The 13,447-nt window shown below is 37.7% G+C and overlaps 2 long non-coding RNA genes across 2 annotated transcripts; both read right to left on the reverse strand.

The window, feature by feature from the left end:
* Nucleotides 1-973: 973 nt before the first annotated feature.
* On the reverse strand, nucleotides 974-2,078 carry LOC118479649. Its single transcript, XR_004859782.1, has 2 exons — nucleotides 1,752-2,078; nucleotides 974-1,683 (listed from the first exon to the last, which is right to left on the reverse strand). It is a non-coding gene; the product is annotated as an uncharacterized LOC118479649 (long non-coding RNA).
* A 5,450-nt stretch (nucleotides 2,079-7,528) lies between these two features.
* LOC110865675 lies at nucleotides 7,529-8,610 on the reverse strand. Its single transcript, XR_002550877.1, has 2 exons — nucleotides 8,298-8,610; nucleotides 7,529-8,229 (listed from the first exon to the last, which is right to left on the reverse strand). It is a non-coding gene; the product is annotated as an uncharacterized LOC110865675 (long non-coding RNA).
* Nucleotides 8,611-13,447: the final 4,837 nt, after the last annotated feature.

The following is a 13,447-nucleotide window of genomic DNA, read 5'->3' on the forward strand; positions in this document are numbered from 1 at the left end:
TAGTGTCGTTCCAGGAACGTGAATTAGCTAGCGTGCAACGATGACATTCCTACGAAGGAATACTTATAAGTTTCTAATTTAACGACGTAGTTAAACTACGTGTCCGAGCTCTACCGAGTCGTTAACAAAACGACTCTACGAAGGAAGGTGTTAATATTTTGGTTTGAATTAACCAAACTATTGTTAGTTGATCCCGTTTATGACCGGGACAAAAACTAAGTCTCGAAAACGACTTGGCTTTCGAATGGTTTAAAATATATATATTTATATATTTAAATAAAAATATACTTACGACATCATGTTATTTTTCGCGAATAGAAATACGTAGGTGGATAGCGGTTCGTGTCGTCGTAAGATGAAAATAAAAGTGTATATATAAATATACATATATTTTAGTCGTGACGTTTGAAATATAACTTAGAATTCAGACAGTTGAACTAAATATAACAACTATATTTAGTTCGTAAGAACGTTTAAAATCGATGTTTAAAATAAATATATACCTTATATTTATTTTATAAACGTGTTCAAGTATTTCGAAAAGTCTATGTTTAAAATAAATAGAAACTTCATTTTTTTTTATGAAAATGTTCTAGTATTTCAAATTATCGGTGTTTTGAAATAAATATAAATAAATAATCGTATTTATTTTGTATAAGTAATCGAGCTTTTAAACGCGTTTTGAAATACTATAATGAGGGTCGAGTGTTAGTGGTTTGAAATAAAGGTAAGTAGTATTCGTCGAATGTTATAACTTCGTTTGTAATTTGTAATCGTCGCCCAAAACAACCAAAATAAATATATATTTATATTTATTTTATAAGAAGAATTCGAAATCCAATAAGTGTCGTTTTTAGATCATAAATGCGGGTCGTGTTTCGGGTTTTTAACGAAAATTGGGCAGAGTTTCCTCTGTTTTTGGAATAACCTCGACATCTAAAGTGTCGATATTTTAATCAAACTCAATCAATAATTCAACGGAACCAAAATATGCATAAAATTCTCGTTAAAATATCAAAACATAAACTAGTATTTAATCAATTCGGGTCGAGCTCGGGTCGCGTATAAGTCTAAAATCTAATGAAAAGTGGCGTAACAACGACTCGCTACGCCTAAACTTTACCGGGTCTTGCGTGTTGACTGCTGTTGACCGACTGACTTCGTTGACTCGGTTTGACCGAGTCAAACCGAGTTGAACCAAACCTTGACCCGAACACCGAACTGAGTCGCGAACTTGAACCACTATGTTGACCACTTTGACCTGTTGACCGAGTCGACTCGGGTTTGACTGAGTCGACTAGGTTGGACTGAGTTAACCCAACTTAGCTGAGTTGACCCAGACCGAGTTAACTCGAACATCAAACCGATCTTCAACCCTGAACCGTATCCCGAACTTGAACCGTTGACCCGTTGTTGACCCGAGTAGAACCCGAAAAATGAGCTGACCCGAACTACACCCGAACCCACAACATAGCCTGAATCTGAACCGTGACTGAACCAAACACCCTGCTGAACCGAACTCGTGCGAACCCGAGACTAAACTCGATTACCACATCAGCCGTAGTGCTGCCGTCTCCACCACCGCCGGCCGCCGCGAGTGGCGATCGGCACCTCTTTCTTTCTGACCGACTCCCCGAACCCCACGACACCTTTGCCGCTGTCATAACAGCCTCCCCGCATCACCTGAACATCAAATGCTTGCCTGAGAATACATGGATCTAGAACGAAAATGAGAATTTTTATGAACCTACCTGCTTCATACTCGAGAAACACGGCTGCCATCAACCAATATCCTCACCGTCGACAGAAACTCCCGTAACCACCATCAATCTTCATCATCATCATCAGCAGAACATCATCATCATCAACGTCAGCAGCGGCGGCCGCCGCTTCCGGTTTAGTCGCCGGCGAAGTCGAGAGGAACAGGGGGTGTTGGGGGTTGACATGGTGCAGGTGGAGTGGTGGGAGCTCGCTGGAGCATGATTCCGGTCACCGGATATAATGTCAAGAGAGAGAGAGGAAGCAGATGTCGGCTGGGAGGTTGTTTGGTTAGGGTTTGTTTCTCAAAAATGCAGGAGGAGGGGTAGAAGACTTATATATTTAGGTTTTTAAATTTGGGTTGGGCCCAGGGCCCGTTAGTGCTTTGACTGGCCCAACGATATTTCTATGGCCCGTTTACGTTCTCGAATTTCGTATAACGCCACAAATATTTAACGAGAGCTGGTAACTCTAAAATTTATGTCGGTAATCGTTTATCAGACGCGTATGTTTGTCGGTGCGCTAAATTGCGTAAAATGTTTCGAGTGTCGTTTCTAATCCGTTTTTCGATCCGTTTTCAACTACGGGTAATAAAATTTTAAAAAGAAGCTAAATATATCATAATATATTAATATCGAGACGGAAAATTTAAGTCAGGTGCTTCGTTTCGTCGTTGAATGTCGGTGCGTTACTGTTTCCGCGTTTTTCGTTCACGTTTGCGCTTTGTGTCGTTCGAAAGGATAATATTTTATCAAAATCACATTGTATGTATAAGTTATATGTATAAGCTCCGTATTTGTCAGCGTAGTCAGTATTTTGCACGGCATCAGTTCGTTATCGTTTATCGCTCAGCATATTTCCAAGAAATCACCACACGCGCACTGTAACGTCAGATAAGCGTTCTTATGCATTCCAGAAGCCTAATTAAGTTAATTCGTGCCTTAAACACTATTTATTATCGCCTTAAACGTTTGTTAATCGCGTAATTAGGAGCCGTTAATTACCGGTTGTCACATTCTCCCCCTGTTGCAGAAATTTCGTCCTCGAAATTTAGTCTATGTTATCTCCTCAGGGTTGTGTCACTCCTAGGTAAGTCCGGATAATACGAAAGTGAATAACCACGTAATCGAATCAAGAATTTTTCAGATTATGTGAATGTAAAGACATTTTGCATCAGTAAGAACCGAACGGGTCAATTGAGTTTGTTCCAGAAATCAATGTCGAGTGAACGAAGTGTAGTGATACTATCACCAATGCGAATAAGTTACAGGGTTCAACAAAAGAGGAACTTCGACCAATAGAATTCCAGATGAACGTTCACAATATGCAACTCAATTTTTGAAACAATAGAATTCACTACCAACGGAAACTTGCGTTGGTTATTGTATGATTGAAACTCGAATTTCAAGCTCAAATAAATGGAATCATGATTTGTCAAATATTGAACCAATAAATGAATAAGATAAAATCAACGTGTTGACATTGTTGAGTTGCAAGGATTCACTGGAATGAAATACAACCGAACTTGGTGTATCACCGTCTTAATACATAGTTGCATTAAGACTACCTAAATGATGCGTCAAACGAGAAGCATATATAGTTTCGCATGAGACGGCTTATCGTGATTAGCACAAGCTACAAGTTTATATTGCTGCCACAAAGTGTCGTAGTGAATGAAATAACTTGATAACGGTGATCAAACAAGTATCACCGTGTTTTGCATAAAATGCTCGATCATGATTAGCCCAAGCTACAAGTTCATACCGACACCACAATGTGTCGTAGTGATTGAAACAATTCAATAATAGCGGTGATCAAACAAGTATCACCGTGTTTTGAAATCAAGCGAGAAGTTCAAAGAAGTAAATCTGAATATTTGTTTCAAACAATTCTCATCGGATCTACAACTGAAAATGGAACAAATAAACAATGTTTTCGAGCGAAGATGAAAAGCAACAAATATTACAAAATGTTCACTCGATGGTGAAAGAACCGTTAAGAGGTACACTGAAATATTTAACACGAACTTGTGTACCATCATCTTAACACACAATTGCATTAAGACTGATTTAATACAATAAATCAAACAAACGGATTTAATACCAATAATCAAATAAATAAGCAATTAAATCCGTACATGATGTGTGCAAACGAGATTAGCGCAAGCTTCAAATATGTGAGACGCCACCACAAGGTGATCGTGATCAAAGAAACGACTCAATGAAGTCGAAGACCAAACAAGCATGTTATGGTTCAAAGCAAATGAAGTGCTTGTTGGGATTATGTAGAATATGATGACTTCAATCCATCATATTAGACCTTGAATTGAATATATATCATGAGCAAGTTCAAACAATTGAACTTGGTTTAGTCACATTTCAACAATGAATGCACGTATCGATACGAAATTTCAACATGGTTACAACGAAAAACCATGTATGTAGCTTGAAAAGGAAAAGGGATCCAACAAGTTTCATTGACTCGATATCAAGGAGTCAATGCTTTACAACAATGCAATCGTCCAAATCACAATGCAATAATCAACATAGAGAAACAATATTGAACGTTGATAAAGCAACAATTTCGAGTGAAGTCACATGCGTAACAAACAACGCATGTATAAATATGAATTCATCAAGAATGAAGCAAATGAGCATTCACTATTACGAAAGAAAATTTTTATGATGCAATGATCATTAGGGGGAGTAGAAGTATGAAAGTCTACTCACTATATGCAAAAAGTCGAAATTTCAACAAAAGAAATTTAAGGACTTTACCTGGAAGTTCACGTGATGGTTGGTTGTTATATAACATTACCATAGAACGTCGTAGGTAGCATAATCGCCATGAATGAAGTAGGGGGATTGCGAAGACATGTGACTTCTTTTGTAGCGCCAACCATTGTAAGTCTCTTCAGACTAAGTATCGACTGTTGTGAAATCTTGTTCTAACATACCTTAGCGAAATTCGTGTCGTTTGCATGATCACGTGGCAAGGTGCTGCTTTGCAGTCGGTAGTTCTCCCGCTGCCATGATTAGCGTCATTGTTATCGTGCCCAATCATGTTTCCCAAGGCCTTGTCTCGAAAGTCGTGTGTGATATACTTCGACGTCCACTAACGTATAGTTTAAGTTTCATGTGCACTCGCGCACTAGCGTTCCGTTCCACGTAGATTACCTGCTAGTGTAATTAAGATAGTATAGACAATATAGATAATGGTGTTTGCTCGAGTTATTAGTCACCGTTTCTACGTAATGACCTTTAATGGATTTTGACATAAGTTCTCCAAAGGTCCTAGATGCATGTTATCAAAACTCTCAAATTTTGCTTACCGTATGTAATCATTTCGTGTATCGTGTATCAAACACAACTCTTGTGCATGTTTAAAAATCAAAACAGTTAACTCATTGTTCTTGGCAACGGTTGGAACCCATATTCGAGTCTTAGGCGTTCTGTATGTGTTCAATTACTAATATCTAAGTCCCCAGAGGATAGTGAGGTTAGAGCCTAGGTATCTCTACAGAAACCTAATTCGCTGAAACCTATAGCTCTGATACCAATCTGTCACACCCCGAAATTATCAGAGCTGGCGTGACTGGACCGGTATCTTCATTTCACAGCGGAAGCAAATAAGCTAAGACTTCTAGAAAATGAACGCCGCTAAGTACTCGAATTCCCATGGGTTCTCCTATTCCAACCGTTCCATGTTTTTGAAAATACAACCTGAGAAAGAACATGCGAAAAAGTCAACATAAAGTTGAGCGAGTTCATAGTTTGTTTTGAAAAAGATTTTAAACAAATCTTTTTGTTTACCGGTTTAAAAGCTGTGGAGAAAATTTAGTAAAATCAGTTTCTTGGCATGTTATATGAAAGCTGTGGGTCTAGCCCACAAGAGTATTCGTGCATTGCATGAAAGAGAATGGGCCGAGCCCAAAAGAGTATTTGTAAGCAGGACCAACACGTCCTCTTACTTGTACATAAGTTGAAAACATTATCAAAGTTTGTAAATACATGTATTACGAGTTTGCGTCAAATGAATATTAAAAACATTTGAAAGTTATAGTGTTGTAAGTTGGTATGTAAAGCGTCTATGAACATGTTGATCATTAATGTTTCGCGAGGACATTAACATATGCGACGACATAGGAGGTACTCAACCCGCGTAGGCAATTTTTAGTGTCGAATCACCTCGACTGGGACACAACAGCACTCTAAGTGGTCACCCATGGACCGTGAGCGGGGCTCGCCCGTACCCATTAGATCTAACCTTTGTTCCTTGGTCCTCAAAAGGATTAATGGCACCTCAGTTGCAGCCTATGCTCACATGATCTAAGAGTTCATTCCATAACTTAATCATACCTAAGTTTGACATGTATTTCCCCCCTAAAGTTGTAAACCGAAACGTTGAAAGAAAAGGGGGACATGATCTCACTGAGTTGTCTCGTTTTTCGTACGCAGGCCAACCCAGTCCTGTTGTAGTAACTAGGACATTCTCGTCACTAGTCATGAAAATCATGCACGTTTGCGAAAATACGCGTTTGTTTTGTAAAACCGGTATGTTTAGTATAAACCTTTCGTAAACCTTTCGAGTTTGTTGAAATTCATTTGCAACATGGTCTATAAATATGTGTTTTCATTCATCGAAATAGTGTTTTCTTTTGCAAAAACTTGCATGTCTTTCCACCCCCGAAAACATTTACAAAAATGTAAAAACCGTAAAAAGTGGGGGTTATGAACTCACCTTGACATTCCTATGCAAAGCTAGCTTAGCGTGATTCCGTAGTGTCGTTCCAGGAACGTGAATTAGCTAGCGTGCAACGATGACATTCCTACGAAGGAATACTTATAAGTTTCTAATTTAACGACGTAGTTAAACTACGTGTCCGAGCTCTACCGAGTCGTTAACAAAACGACTCTACGAAGGAAGGTGTTAATATTTTGGTTTGAATTAACCAAACTATTGTTAGTTGATCCCGTTTATGACCGGGACAAAAACTAAGTCTCGAAAACGACTTGGCTTTCGAATGGTTTAAAATATATATATTTATATATTTAAATAAAAATATACTTACGACATCATGTTATTTTTCGCGAATAGAAATACGTAGGTGGATAGCGGTTCGTGTCGTCGTAAGATGAAAATAAAAGTGTATATATAAATATACATATATTTTAGTCGTGACGTTTGAAATATAACTTAGAATTCAGACAGTTGAACTAAATATAACAACTATATTTAGCTCGTAAGAACGTTTAAAATCGATGTTTAAAATAAATATATACCTTATATTTATTTTATAAACGTGTTCAAGTATTTCGAAAAGTCTATGTTTAAAATAAATAGAAACTTCATTTTTTTTTATGAAAATGTTCTAGTATTTCAAATTATCGGTGTTTTGAAATAAATATAAATAAATAATCGTATTTATTTTGTATAAGTAATCGAGCTTTTAAACGCGTTTTGAAATACTATAATGAGGGTCGAGTGTTAGTGGTTTGAAATAAAGGTAAGTAGTATTCGTCGAATGTTATAACTTCGTTTGTAATTTGTAATCGTCGCCCAAAATAACCAAAATAAATATATATTTATATTTATTTTATAAGAAGAATTCGAAATCCAATAAGTGTCGTTTTTAGATCATAAATGCGGGTCGTGTTTCGGGTTTTTAACGAAAATTGGGCAGAGTTTCCTCTGTTTTTGGAATAACCTCGACATCTAAAGTGTCGATATTTTAATCAAACTCAATCAATAATTCAACGAAACCAAAATATGCATAAAATTCTCGTTAAAATATCAAAACATAAACTAGTATTTAATCAATTCGGGTCGAGCTCGGGTCGCGTATAAGTCTAAAATCTAATGAAAAGTGGCGTAACAACGACTCGCTACGCCTAAACTTTACCGGGTCTTGCGTGTTGACTGCTGTTGACCGACTGACTTCGTTGACTGAGTTGACTCGGTTTGACCGAGTCAAACCGAGTTGAACCAAACCTTGACCCGAACACCGAACTGAGTCGCGAACTTGAACCATTATGTTGACCACTTTGACCTGTTGACCGAGTCGACTCGGGTTTGACTGAGTCGACTAGGTTGGACTGAGTTAACCCAACTTAGCTGAGTTGACCCGGACCGAGTTAACTCGAACATCAAACCGATCTTCAACCCTGAACCGTATCCCGAACTTGAACCGTTGACCCGTTGTTGACCCGAGTAGAACCCGAAAAATGAGCTGACCCGAACTACACCCGAACCCACAACATAGCCTGAATCTGAACCGTGACTGAACCAAACACCCTGCTGAACCGAACTCGTGCGAACCCGAGACTAAACTCGATTACCACTTCAGCCGTAGTGCTGCCGTCTCCACCACCGCCGGCCGCCGAGAGTGGCGATCGGCACCTCTTTCTTTCTGACCGACTCCCCGAACCCCACGACACCTTTGCCGCTGTCATAACAGCCTCCCCGCATCACCTGAACATCAAATGCTTGCCTGAGAATACATGGATCTAGAACGAAAATGAGAATTTTTATGAACCTACCTGCTTCATACTCGAGAAACACGGCTGCCATCAACCAATATCCTCACCGTCGACAGAAACTCCCGTAACCACCATCAATCTTCATCATCATCATCAGCAGAACATCATCATCATCAACGTCAGCAGCGGCGGCCGCCGCTGCCGGTTTAGTCGCCGGCGAAGTCGAGAGGAACAGGGGGTGTTGGGGGTTGACATGGTGCAGGTGGAGTGGTGGGAGCTCGCTGGAGCATGATTCCGGTCACCGGATATAATGTCAAGAGAGAGAGAGGAAGCAGATGTCGGCTGGGAGGTTGTTTGGTTAGGGTTTGTTTCTCAAAAATGCAGGAGGAGGGGTAGAAGACTTATATATTTAGGTTTTTAAATTTGGGTTGGGCCCAGGGCCCGTTATTGCTTTGACTGGCCCATCGATATTTCTATGGCCCGTTTACGTTCTCGAATTTCGTATAACGCCACAAATATTTAACGAGAGCTGGTAACTCTAAAATTTATGTCGGTAATCGTTTATCAGACGCGTATGTTTGTCGGTGCGCTAAATTGCGTAAAATGTTTCGAGTGTCGTTTCTAATCCGTTTTTCGATCCGTTTTCAACTACGGGTAATAAAATTTTAAAAAGAAGCTAAATATATCATAATATATTAATATCGAGACGGAAAATTTAAGTCAGGTGCTTCGTTTCGTCGTTGAATGTCGGTGCGTTACTGTTTCCGCGTTTTTCGTTCACGTTTGCGCTTTGTGTCGTTCGAAAGGATAATATTTTATCGAAATCACATTGTATGTATAAGTTACATGTATAAGCTCCGTATTTGTCAGCGTGGTCAGTATTTTGCACGGCATCAGTTCGTTATCGTTTATCGCTCAGCATATTTCCAAGAAATCACCACACGCGCACTGTAACGTCAGATAAGCGTTCTTATGCATTCCAGAAGCCTAATTAAGTTAATTCGTGCCTTAAACACTATTTATTATCGCCTTAAACGTTTGTTAATCGCGTAATTAGGAGCCGTTAATTACCGGTTGTCACAAGTTTATGATGATCAACTTTTGCCAGTGTGGCAACATTGTATTGCAGTCTTTTTACTAGCAAGTGAATGTTAGTAAGAGCTTGACTGTTTGTTTCTTGTTGCTTCTTTATCTTTTGAAACTCCTGATTTTCTTTATTTCTTTGTTCACTTAATTCCAGTACCAGCTTTCAAAAACCTCAGTTAGGCTGCTACTGTTGGCTCTAAGAAGTTGTATTTTTTCAAGAAGTCTTCCTGAACTTGAACTTTCTCCTGCAGTTGCAATCTCTGTCATCTTTTTCTTGATATCAGGTAGTTCTTTAAGAGCCTTCTCTATTTCTGAAGAACTTCCTTTGTTTTCTGATGACTTATGTATTTCTTTGAGAGCTACACTATTTTCTTCAGTTTGTTTCTGCACAGCTTTGACAGTCTCTGATAGAGCTTTGACTTCTGATTTTTGATTTCTGATTTCTTCCAGTATCAGATCAAGTTTTTCATCCATGACTGTTTTCTCAGTAGCAGCTTCATCTTCAAGTTCTTTATGAAGTTGTTTTGGAGACAGATGGTTGTTCTTGGAAAATAGGAGAAACAACAGATGTTTCTCTTCTAACACCACCAGAAAACACATTTACTGATGTTCTGAGGTTAAGAGGATTGGAAGTATCCAAATTCTATGTTTCCTCACCAGAAATTTGAAAAAAATTCAAGTCCTGGTTTTCATCACATCCTTGAACCTTTTCAAGTTCTCCATGAGTTGTTGAGAAACTTTTATTTTTCTCATCCGGGTTTCCTTGATCAGTGAACTGATCTCCACCTATTGTTACCACATTTTCCTCCTCAGAGTCTGACTCAGAAAATGGGTCTTTTGTTTCACTCACATTTTGTTTTGTAAAAGCAGTGCTTCTTTGTAATATTTCATATCTTGGTTGAATTGATTCATCAGAATCACTTTCAGAAGTATAAAATATATTGAGTTTAGATTTTGTTGCACCTGTTTCTCCCATATATGAGCCTTCAGCATGATGTTCTTCTGTTGCATGAGTCATCTGCACATCTTTATCAGCTGGATGTGGATCAGATTCATCCTGCTGCTCTATTCTTGGTGTGCTTGATTCTTATGCATCATGCTCCATGGGTGACACCTTTTCAAATCCTTCTTTTTTTTCTGCTTGCCTACTTAACATTCTCATATATTCTGCTCTGTATGATGAATTTTCTGGTACAAGATCCATCATATTTTCTGGCAGGATAGGTACATCAAAGTCTGACTTCCATGACCCTGTAGCACTCCAAGGTCTCATAATTTCTGATTTCCACATATATTTTGATTTTGGAGGTTGTAGATTTCTTTCAGAAAAAGCATCATAAATTATGATAAATTATGATGGATAGAAATCTGGGGAATGGTAGACGTGAATCTATCTTTCCAGTTTTGGTCAGAATTGATCTTTTGATCAGATTAAATATTTCAGTTCCAAAATCAATATTCAACCCAGTTATAAGGCTGAACATGATTGTTAGAATATTCATATTTATCTGATCCGTACCTCCGATCTTGGATGACAAACACTTATTCAATATTTTCATCAACACTTTCCAGAAGGCAGGCAACTTGTACCTTTTGAACTTTTTGATTTTTGAAATCTTTGCTTTGCATCCCATTACAGCATCAAGTTGTTCAAACATGTTTTCTTTTGGTGGTGCTTCTTCATACTCTTGATTTAAGGGTAGTTCCAAACATTCCCTTATTTTCTCTGGTGTGATTATGATGAAGATATCTTCCCATACATGTGCTGTTAGCTCCATATTTGTACTATGAGCTTCGAGAGTTTTTACAACTTGTTGTAGCAGTCTTTCTGGTACCTCTCAGGTCTTTGTAAGAGCATGAGCTATTGGGCTTCTGATCAGAAACTCAATGAGAATTTGACACTTCACATCATATTGTTCGATATTTGTGTTCATTGCTTCATTGTTGTTCTTCAAAGGAAGATATTCAGCTTCTGTGATTAAGGGAACAGAGTGTTCAGCTGGAGGTGGACTGTTGTTGGTGGCAGCCATTTAGGATTTGGGTTTTTGCTTTTGAAAAGGGTTTTGAGAATGGAGATTGAAGATGGACGTCTCTATGTTGGAGGGGATATTTATAGTGAGCTGAGATAGAGATTTTTGAGTGTTTTTCGTGGGTTATTTATATTCAAGGTGTTTTATGACACCTTAATGATGTTTTTATCTTTTAAAGAAGCAACCGTTTTTGAAAACCCTTTGGTTTATCTCTAATTTAATGTATATCTCATTCAAGACAATTTAAAGATTCCAACGTTTTTTAAAAGATAAACACTAGTATCCAACTTGCACCTTTTTATGTGGGACCCCATATTTGATTTCAGATTTGGTCCAATCAAAATCCTTTTCTTCAGTTGAGTGTTTTCCATGTTGTCCTTTTAATGATATATATATTGATAGATCTCTAAATGTTTCTTAAAGAGTTGAATTTTCTCATATATATATCATCAGAAGACATTTGATTCATTTATAGGAATCTGAATTTTTTTTTTTTAAGATGAGAGGGAATGAGTGGAGTTTGATAAATTTCTTACCTTTACCTTGTGAACTTCACACCTTAGTTCTGATGTATCAAGAAGTCTCTTTCATATCTAAAAATAATCTAAATTACTTTTGATGTTTGGTATCAAATTTCTCAATTTTATCTGGTGAATTTGAATCAAATTCTGATGTTTTAATGAAGTTTCTGATAAATTTTATCAGATTCTGATGATTTATCACATCCTATCATATTTCATTTGATTCTTACCAGATTTTCCTTGTTATCATCAGACAAGATTTCTTAGTTCCCCCTGGACCTATTGACATATATAACTAACATTCAATTAAGAAAAAACTGAATATATTACTGAACAAAAGTGGGTTAGAACACACACAAAACAAAAAAAACTTAAACAGGCAAAAACAAACACCGATAGACCTAACTACTCATCCTCTTCATCCAACACGTTATACATGCACTTCACATATAACCAGAGACTGGTTATTCTTCACGTATGAAAGGTTGATGGAACTAGGGAAGCAACTCTTAAGTTTTCTTGAAGTGCCATTTCAGCTCTTGTATAACAACTTCTCACACCACCAAAGTCAAGCTGACTTGTGATTACTTTGGTTACGAAATGAGGGTAGATCAGAAAAGGATTACAGTCATGGACGTTTCCTTCTAAGTCTCTCATGAGAAACTTAGCATAATTGTAAGGTTTTTCCTGTACAATAGCATGTGCCACTTCCATCATCCTGTAAGACAGCTCATTAAAGTGTCCAGTCTTTTTCGAAAAGCAGACACTCAGCTGTGTTACCAAATATTGAAAAGGTGGTATGAACCCAGATTTGCAAATTTGCCTTGACGCATTGTTTGAGTTATATCCCATTTCAGTCAAGGTTCGTTGCACCTCTACCTTTTCCAATATGCTGATATTTCGATAATCACCCAATTTGAGGACATCTCTGAGTGTTTCCTCTTTTAGGGTGATCTCTACCCCCATAACCTCACTTCTTATCCACATAGAAGTGCCACTCATAACAACTTGAGCATTCCACCAGAACTCCTGAAGAATTCTGGATATATGGTGACAAGTGTAGATATAGCAAAGCCCAAGGGACTTCTCATGACCATATTGTATACAAACCTGCAGTCCTCCCATGCAGGTCCTTCTAAGTTGGATCTTAGTCTGAGATTATGATGTTCATAAAGTTTGAGATGGAATTGGTTGGATTCCATTGCTTTTGGGTGGTTCATTTTGAAATAAGAAGTTTTTCTGATGGTAGGCTTTTGAAGAGAAGATTTTGTTGTGAAGAATGTCTTTTTCAGACTGTTAATATTTATAGATGAAAGTGATAGTTTGATATTAACAAAAAAAAAAATTCTTCTCTTCATTTAAGACGATATCTATTGCAGTGAATATGACAGTCTACTAAGCCTTTTATGTGAGTAAGCATTCAATAGGTGGGCGGCTACTTTCATAGCTCCTAATGATATTGGTGCTTACGTGTTTCTGTTAAACTCCTTATAACCGAATGACGTTGCATGTTAAAAAAAATCTTTTTGTGAAAAATCATTTGTGACGATTGAATTCTTTGGATTTAATTTTG

The sequence above is a fragment of the Helianthus annuus genome, chromosome 6 (assembly GCF_002127325.2).
Source record: "Helianthus annuus cultivar XRQ/B chromosome 6, HanXRQr2.0-SUNRISE, whole genome shotgun sequence".
Taxonomy (NCBI): Eukaryota; Viridiplantae; Streptophyta; class Magnoliopsida; order Asterales; family Asteraceae; genus Helianthus; species Helianthus annuus.